This window comes from Lolium rigidum, chromosome 3 (genome assembly GCF_022539505.1).
Source record: "Lolium rigidum isolate FL_2022 chromosome 3, APGP_CSIRO_Lrig_0.1, whole genome shotgun sequence".
Lineage (NCBI taxonomy): Eukaryota > Viridiplantae > Streptophyta > Magnoliopsida > Poales > Poaceae > Lolium > Lolium rigidum.
In genome coordinates this window covers 76,205,557-76,215,826 of record NC_061510.1, presented here as the reverse complement: position 1 = coordinate 76,215,826, position 10,270 = coordinate 76,205,557, and positions in this window count along the sequence as shown.

Sequence of the window (10,270 nt, the reverse complement as noted above, 5' to 3'; positions counted from 1 at the left end):
CCCGGCCGCCTCGTGGCCCCACTTCGTTAGGTCTTCGGTCTTCTCGGAAGCTTCGTGCAAAAAATAGGACCCCGGGGCGAAAGTTTCGTCCAATTCCGAGAATATTTCTTTACTAGGATTTCTGAAACCAAAACAGCAGAAAACAACAATCGGCTCTTCGGCATCTTGTTAATAGGTTAGTTCCAGAAAATGCATAAATATGACATATAATGTGCATAAAACATGTAGGTATCATCAATAAAGTAGCATGGAACATAAGAAATTATCGATACGTTGGAGACGTATCACCGCCCCCAATGTGATGGACATAAAGGTACCTCCAGCAGCTGAATCCAATAAATTCCGCGAAGAAAAATTTAGTCCTGCATAGAAGGTTTGGATGATCATCCAAGTAGTCAGTCCATGGGTTGGGCAATTCTTTACCAAAGTTTTCATTCTCTCCCATGCTTGAGCAACATGTTCAGTATCTAATTGCTTAAAATTCATTATGCTACTTCTCAAAGATATAATTTTAGCGGGAGGATAATATCTACCAATAAAAGCATCCTTGCATTTAGTCCATGAATCAATACTATTCTTAGGCAAAGATAGCAACCAATCTTTAGCTCTTCATCTTAATGAGAAAGGAAACACTTTCAATTTAATAATATCACCATCTACATCCTTATACTTTTGCATTTCACAAAGTTCAACAAAATTATTGAGATGGGCAAGACAGATCATCGGAACTAACACCGTGAAAATTGATCTCTCATAACCAGGTTCAGTAAAGCAGGTTTAATTTCAAAGAATTCTGCTGTAGTAGCAGGTGGAGCAATAGGTGTGCATAGGAAATCATTATTATTTGTAGTTGTGAAGTCACACAACTTAGTATTTTCAGGAGTATTCATTTTAGCAACGGTAAATAAAACAAACTAGATAAAGTAAATGCAAGTAACTAATTTTTTTGTGTTTTCGATATAGAGAGCAAGACAATAAATAAAGTAAAACTAGCAACTAATTTTTTGTGTGTGTTTTGTTTAGGTGCAGCAGACAAAGTAGTAAATAAAATAAAGCAAGACAAAAACAAAGTAAAGAGATTGAGAAGTGGAGACTCCCCTTGCAGCGTGTCTTGATCTCCCCGGCAACGGCGCCAGAAAAAGAGCTTGATGGCGTGTAACTCACACGTTCGTTGGGAACCCCAAGAGGAAGGTATGATGCGCACAATAGCAAGTTTTCCCTCGGAAAGAAACCAAGGTTTAATCGAACCAAGAGGAGCCAAGAAGCACGTTGAAGGTTGATGGTCGCGAAATGTGATGCGGCGCAACACCGGGGATTCGGCGCCAACATGGAACCTGCACAACACAACCCAAGTACTTTGTCCCAACGAAACGATGGAGGTTGTCAATCTCACCGGCTTGCATGTAACAAAGGATTAAGCGTATCGAGTGGAAGATGTTTGCAAAGAAAACAATAAACACAATTGCGATAGATTGTATGCTATGTAAAGAATAGGACCGGGGTCCACAGTTCACTAGAGGTGTCTCTCCCATAAGATAAAGCATGTTGGGTGAACAAATTACGATCGGGCAATTGACAAATAGAGAAAGGCATAACAATGCATATACATGATATGATAAATATAGTGAGATTTAATTGGGCATTACGACAAAGTACATAGACCGCCATCCAACCGCATCTATGCCTAAAAAGTCCACCTTCGAGTTATCATCCGAACCGCATTCGGTATTAAGTTGCTAAGCAACAGGACAATTGCATTAAGTATGGTGCGTAATGTAATCGACAACTACATCCTTAGATATAGAATCAATGTTTTATCCCTAGTGGCAACAAGCACATCCCAACCTTAGAACTTTCATCGCATCGTCCCAGGTGTCAATGAAGGCATGAACCCACTATCGAGCATAAATACTCCCTCTTGGAGTTAAGAGTAAAAACTTGGCCGAGCCTCTACTAATAACGGAGAGCATGCAAGATCATAAACAACACATAAACAATAGATTGATAATCACCATAATCATAGTATTCTCTATCCATCGGATCCCGACAAACACAACATATAGAATTACGGATAGATGATCTTGATCATGTTAGGCAGCTCACAAGATCCAACAATGAAGCAAAACAAGGAGAAGACGACCATCTAGCTACTTGCTATGGACCCATGGTCCAGGGGTGAACTACTCACTCATCACTCCGGAGGCGACCATGGCGGTGTAGAGTCCTCCGGGAGATGAATCCCCTCTCCGGTAGGGTGCCGGAGGCGATCTCCTGAATCCCCCGAGATGGGATTCGCGGCGGCGGCGTCTCTGGAAGGTTTTCCGTATCGTGGCTCTCGGTACTGGGGTTTTCGCGACGGAGGCTTTAAGTAGGCGAAAGGGCAACGCGGGGGGCCACACGAGGGGCCCAGGGGGCAGGCCGGCGCGGCTAGGGCCTGGGCCGCGCCGCCCTAGCCCCTGGCTGCCTCGTCGCCCCACTTCGTTATCTCTTCGGTCTTCTGGAAGCTTCGTGCAAAAATAGGACCTTGGGCGAAGATTTCGTCCAATTCCGAGAATATTTCCTTACTAGGATTTCTGAAACCAAAAACAGCAGAAAACAGACAATCGGCTCTTCGGCATCTTGTTAATAGGTTAGTTCCAGAAAATGCATAAATATGACATATAATGTGCATAAAACATGTAGGTATCATCAATAAAGTGGCATGGAACATAAGAAATTATCGATACGTTGGAGACGTATCAGCTATCATGAGACTTGCTTGGTGTTGTACAAGCTTGTGATGCCATTCGAAGCTTTCAATTGAGTTCTGGAGTCATGCCCCAACTTTGTGGAAATGAAATTTGGTATCCACCTCGATTGACACCACCTAGTGGAAATGAACTCACCTTTGTGGTGGTTTCACCGGAGATGAAGGTGGAGCCCTTGTGGGTGTTGGTAGGCCTTTGCGGCACCATACCTCTCCAACGTACGCGTCCTTCCATTTGGAAGTAACTATGGGAAACAAATCTCGTGTCACGTGTCCCTTGACAGTCACCTCTTTCCTTTAGTCTTGTCTCTTTGTTGCAAATTATGTCTTTGTTATTGTTGTTGTTCATTTAGGTTGCTCACCTTACTTGCTAAGAATCTCCTGTTACATTAATGCCTAAAATTTGAAAAAGATTAAAATTTTGTTAGCTCCTATTCACCACCCATCTAGTAGCTCATATCGTACTTTCACGTATCATCTCCATATTGCAAATGGGCGATCCATCCATCAACCAAGTGTGGAACAAGACCCTCCATGTGACCTTTATTTGTAGCCACCGTAATAATAGCACCCAATGCATCTGCCACGATGTTAAACAATAAAAGAGAAATTGGATCGCCTTGCCGTAACCCTTTGTAGATTCTAAAATATTCTCTGAACTCCCCATTTATGTAGATATAGACTTTGAGTGTCTCTGTCGCAAGGGCAATCCAGTCAATCCATCTCTTGCAAAAAACCTTCTTCCTAAGAACATCTTTCAGGAAAGACCAACTAATCTTGTTGTAAGCCTTCTTAAAATCGAGCTTCAATACTATGCCCTTCGCATTAGTCCGTTTAAGCTTATGCAAAATTTGTGGATCACGACTACTCCCTCAAGTATGTTGACCAGGAATAAATGGTGTTTGCAGTGGAGGGATAACCTTATCTGGAACTATTGTCAAGTGTCTCGTCGTGATGAAGAGGCAAAGCGGCCACATGGGGAAGAAGCTGGGGTTAGCTGAGGACTACATGGGAGGCGGCGCGGGAAAGAATTTGGGGTGAGCTGCTGGGTGAGGACCACTTGGGCGGTGACACACGGAAGAGGCATATCGGACATGTAGGGAAGAAGCTGCGGTTAGCTGATGGGCGAGATCCACCTGGGCGACTGTTATATTATGATCCAAATTCATATACTAAAGGGAGGCTAACTTTTGACGAGCGGAGCGAGGCCCGTCGCCGGTAGGCTTGTTACGGATCGATGCCACCGCCTAAAAATGCACCTTGTAAGCCACCGGCTAGGGTTTATCAGATTATAAGATAACCCACGGCGTTTGTAAACACTCCCCGATATAGTGAAGTTTTGCTGGCTGGCGCCCGTGGTTTTTTCCCCTTCTATGTTGGAAGGAGTTTTCCACGTTAAATCTCGTGTCTCCGCTGCGTTTTCTTTTATCGTTCTTCGTTATTTGCTTGTCGCTTTTATAACAAGTGGTATCAGAGCCCGTGTTTCAATCTAGGGTTTTGCGACATGTCTTCCTTGAAGTTCAATCTACCGCAACTGGGTTATACCACGAGATTTTCTCTGTGGCAAGTGAAGATGAGGGCGATCCTTACCCACTCTTCTGATCTGGATGAAGCTCTTGATGGAGTTGGCAAGAAATATGCCAAGACCTGGACCGACGATGAAAAGAGGAAAGACCTTAAGGCTTTTTCATTAATTTAGCTTCATCTATCCAACAATATCTTGCAGGAAGTGTTGGCTGAGAAATCCGCAGCGGCGATGTGGTTGAAACTGGAATCGATCTGCATGTCTAAAGATCTAACCAGTAAGATGCACGTGAAGATGAAGTTGTTCTCACATAAGCTGCAAGAGGGTGCGTCAATGATGAATCAACTATCGATCTTTTGAGATATCGTTTCTGATTTACTGTCCATGGAGGTAAATTATGACGATGAGGATCTCGCTGACATAGGCATCCCCAATGGGCCTGCCAAAGATGGTTCCCGGGGTTTACTCAAAGCCCAGGACTCGAAGAATAAGAAGACTTGGAAGCCCATTTAGTGTTAAGGAAAGATAGTTTGTATTAGGAAAGATAGAGATTTGTAATCTTACGGGTTGGGTACAAAACCCTCCCGAACTCTGTAACTTGTGTACTACGAAACCCTCGGCTCCGCCTCCTATATAAGGGGGAGTCGAGGGACAACGAATCGATCGAATCTATTGCCAACAGAACCCTAGTTTTCATAATCGTCGAGTACTTTTCGGCTGAAACCTTCGAGATCTACTTGCCCTCTACTTCTAGCAAAACCCTAGTCTACAATCTGTAGGCATTGACAAATTAATCCTTTGTCACTCGCTCTTATACTGTTAGTCTCATTGCCTAATTTTTTTGCGAATTTTCGAGACACCTTGTTATCCAGTCGTGATGAACTAACCCTTGCCGAAGTTTATGAGGCCCTCCAGTAGAGGGAAAAGATGAAATCTATGGTGCAGGCAGAGGGTTCATCATCTAAGGCAGAAGCACTGCAGGTCCGAGGCAGGACCGAGAACAGAAACAACAACTACAACAGAGATAAGAGCAAGACCGACAGAGGTCGCTCAAAATCCAAGGGACGAGATGGTAAGTTCTTCAAGTATTGTAAGAAAACTAGCCACAATATTGATGATTGCTGGAAGTTGCAGAACAAAGAGAAATGAAACGGTACTTACCAACCGAAAAACAAATCTGAGGGTGATGGTAAGGCTCGTCGTTGTTTCCGAGTGATAATTCTGATGGCGATTGCCTAGTTGTGTTTGCTGGTTGTGTTTCTGGTAATGATGAGTGGATCCTTGATTCTGCATATTTGTTTCATATTTGCTGTAACAAAGACTGGTTCAGTTCTTATGAGTTTGTACAGAGTGGAGATGTTGTGCGTATGGGAGATAACAACAACCCACTTGAGATCGTGGGCATTGGCTCCATTTAGATCAAGATGCATGATGGCATGACACGCACTCTGACAGATGTGAGACACATACCTGGCATGGCCAGAAATCTGATCTCTCTTAGTACCCTTGATGTTGATGGGTACAAACACTCCGGTTCTCGCGGAGTTCTAAATATCAAATGGTTCTCTCTCCTTCACATGATTGGAGATGTGAATTCTGCAAAATTATATGTTCTTAGAGGTAGCACTTTGTTTGGTATTGTTGTTGCTGTTATTCCTGATGAACCTGGTAAAACTAATCTGTGGCATATGCATCTTGGACATATGAGTGAACATGGCATGGTAGAATTGCACAAGAGAGACCTGCTAGATGGCTGCAATTTGAGTAAGTTTGAGTTCTGTGAGCACTGCATTTTTTGTAAGCATAAAAGAGTTAAATTCAATGCTTTTGTTCATACCACTAAAGGGATTCTAGATTATATGCATGCTGATGTGTGGGGACCTTCCCGCAAGACTTCTCTTGGTGGTGCAAATTACATGCTTACTATCATAGATGACTAATCCAGAAAAGTGTGGCCTTTCTTTCTGAAACATAAATCTGATGTGTTTGATGCTTCTGGAAAGTGGAAAGTTATGGTAGAGAAGCAAACAGAAAAAAAGTTAAATTGCTTCGTACTGACAATGGTATGGAGTTTTGTTCTACTCTTTTCAATGATTATTGCAGCAACGAAGGCATTGTCAGGCTCCACACCATCCCATATACTCCTCGGCAGAATGGTGTGGCAGAGAGGATGAACAGAACCATCATCTCCAAGACTCGCTGCATGCTGTCTAATGCTGGTATGCATAGACGTTTTTGGGCTGAAGGAGCCTCCACCCTTGTTAATTGATAAACAGGTCACCTTGCATTCCGCTTGATAAGAAAACTCGTATTGATGTATGGTCTGGTTCACCTGTTGATTATTCATGGTTGAGAGTTTTTTGGTTGCACTGCTTATGCTCATGTTGATAATGGAAAGCTAGAGCCTAGGATTATTAGGTGTGTGTTTCTTGGTTATGGTTCAGGAGTTAAGGCATATAAGTTATGGAATCCTGAAACTAAGAAAGTTTTGCATAGCAGGAATGTTTTCTTTAATGAGGTTGTCATGTTTTATAAGAGTTTATCTACAGATGTTACTGATGCTGTTGATTTTTCTGATAATTTTGATGATGAGCAACAGAGGATCAGCGTGCAGGTGGAGCATGTGGAGGAGAAAGAAAATGATGTTGCTGAAATTGATAACACTGTTGTTCAGCACTCACCACCTGTTTTGCAGCACACAAATATTCCATTGCTACTAATAGACTGAGGCGTAACAAAGGTCCACATCCTCATTTAATTGAAGATTGTAATCTTGTTCATCATGCTTTGAGTTATGCTGAACTTGTGGAGCATGATACTGAACCTGCTACATATGCTGAGGCCGCTGTATCCGTTGACCGCGTGAAGTAGATTTCTGCTATGCAAGAGGAGATGCAATCGCTTGACAAGAATGGCACATGGGATGTTGTGCGCTTGTCTAAACAAAAGAAGGTTGTCCGCTGTAACTGGATATTTAAAAGAAAGGAAGGTTTGTCTCCTAATGAGCCTCCGAGGTTTAAGGCAAGGTTAGTAGCAAAAGGTTTCAGCCGAATTCCAGGTATTGATTATAGTGATGTATTCTCTCCTGTTGTGAAGCATAGTTCCATTCGTGCATTCTTTGATATTGTGACTATGCATGATCTTGAGCTTGAGCAGCTAGATGTAAAGACTGCTTTTCTGCATGGAGAGCTTGAGGAAGAGATATACATGGACTAACCTGAAGGTTTTGTTGTGCCTGGTAAGGAGGATCTTGTTTCCAAGTTGAAGATGTCTCTTTATGGTCTAAAATAGTCCCCAAGATAGTGGTATAAAAGGTTTGATTCATTTATGATTGCACATAAGTTTAAGAGATCTCAGTATGATAGTTGTGTTTATATCAAGTTTGTTAATGGATCACTGATACGTCTCCAACGTATCGATAATTTCTTATGTTCCATGCTACATTATTGATGATATCTACATATTTTATGCACATTATATGTCGTATTTACGCATTTTCTGGAACTAACCTATTAACAAGATGCCGAAGAGCCGATTGTCTGTTTCTGCTGTTTTTGGTTTCGAAATCCTAGTAACGAAATATTCTCGGAATTGGACGAAATCAACGCCCGGGGTCCTATTTTTGCACGAAGCTTCCGAAGTCCGAAGAGGAAACGAAGTGGGGCCACGAGGCGACGACACGCTAGGGCGGCGCGGCCTGGGCCTGGGCCGCGCCGGCCTGTTGTGCCGCCACCTCGTGTGGCCCCCTGACTTGCCCTTCCGCCTACTTAAAGCCTCCGTCGCGAAACCCCCAGTACCGAGAGCCACGATACGGAAAACCTTCCAGAGACGCCGCCGCCGCGAATCCCATCTCGGGGGATTCAGGAGATCGCCTCCCGGCACCCCGCCGGAGAGGGGATTCATCTCCCGGAGGACTCTTCATCGCCATGAGCGCCTCCGGAGTGATGAGTGAGTAGTTCACCCCTGGACTATGGGTCCATAGCGAGTAGCTAGATGGTCGTCTTCTCCTTATGTGCTTCATTGTCGGATCTTGTGAGCTGCCTAACATGATCAAGATCATCTATCTGTAATTCTATATGTTGTGTTTGTCGGGATCCGATGGATAGAGAATACTATGTTATGGTGATTATCAATCTATTATTTATGTGTTGTTTATGATCTTGCATGCTCTCCATTATTAGTAGAGGCTCTGGCCAAGTTTTTACTCTTAACTCCAAGAGGGAGTATTTATGCTCGATGGTGGGTTCATGCCTTCATTGATACCTGGGACAGTGACAGAAAGTTCTAAGGTTGTGTTGTGCTGTTGCCACTAGGGATAAAACATTGATTCTATGTCTAAGGATGTAGTTGTTGATTACATTACGCACCATACTTAATGCAATTGTCTCGTTGCTTTGCAACTTAATACTGGATGGGGTTCGGATGATAACCTGAAGGTGGACTTTTTAGGCATAGATGCAGTTGGATGGCGGTCTATTTACTTTGTCGTAATGCCCAATTAAATCTCACTATATTTATCATATCATGTATATGCATTGTTATGCCCTTTTCTATTTGTCAATTGCCCGACTGTAATTTGTTCACCCAACATGCTTTTATCTTATGGGAGAGACACCTCTAGTGAACTGTGGACCCCGGTCCTATTCTTTACATCGCATACAATCTACTCGCAATACTTGTTTTATCGTTTTCTTTGCAAACAATCATCTTCCACACAATACGGTTAATCCTTTGTTACGAGCAAGCCGGTGAGATTGACAACCTCACTCGTTTCGTTGGGGCAAAGTACTTTGGTTGTGTTGTGCACGTTCCACGTTGGCGCCGGAATCCCTGGTGTTGCGCCGCACTACATCCCGCCGCCATCAACCTTCAACGTGCTTCTTGACTCCTACTGGTCCGATTAAACCTTGGTTTCTTACTGAGGGAAACTTGCCACTGTGCGCATCATACCTTTCTCTTGGGGTTCCCAACGAACGTGTACATCTACGCGCATCAATCACCAATATACTTGCTGGTATATGTTGATGATATGTTGATTGCTGCCAAGAGCAAGAAAGAGATCACTACTTTAAAGTCACAATTAAGTAGTGAGTTTAAGATAAAGGATCTTGGTGTTGCTAAGAAAATACTAGGTATGGAAATTACAAGAGATAGAATATCTAGTGTGTTATTTCTTAGTCGGCAAAATTACATTCAGAAAGTTTTTCATCGTTTTAATATGCATGATGCAAATCTGTTAGTACACCTATTGCTCCTCACATCAAATTATCAGCATTGTGATGTCCTAGTACTGATGAAGATATTGAGTACATGTCTTGAGTTTCATATTCTAGTGTTGTTGGTTCCTTGATGTATGCCATGGTTTGTTCTCCCCCTGATTATTCATATGCTATGAGTTTGGTCGTTCGATACATGGCTAATCCTGGTAAAGAACATTGGAAAGATGTTCAGTGGATTTTCAGGTACCTTCGTGGCACATCCAAAGGTTGCTTGAAGTTTGGCAAGACCGGTGAGGAACTTATAGGCTATGTGGATTCAGATTTTGCTGCCGATTTGGATAAGAGAAGATCCCTCACAGGTTATGTGTTCACTGTTGGTGCATGTGCTGTGAGTTGGAAGGCAACGTTACAATCTGTTGTTGCCCAATCTACGACTAAAGCAGAATATATGGCAATTGTTGAAGCTTGCAAAGAGTCTGTTTGGTTGAAAGGTTTGTATGTTGAGCTTTGTGGAGATGATTCTTGCATTAACTTGTTTTCTGAGAGTCAAAGTGCAATATACCTTACTAAAGTTCAAATATTCCATGAGAGGACAAAGCACATTAATATCAAGTACCATTGTATTCGCGACATTGTTGCTCAAGGTAAACTGAAGGTATGCAAGATAAGTACTAATGATAATCCTGCTGATATGATGGCAAAGTCAGTTCCTGTTGCCAAGTTTGAACTTTGCTCAAGCTTGGTTGGTATGACCGTTTAGCCCAAGTGGTTGTTGGCACC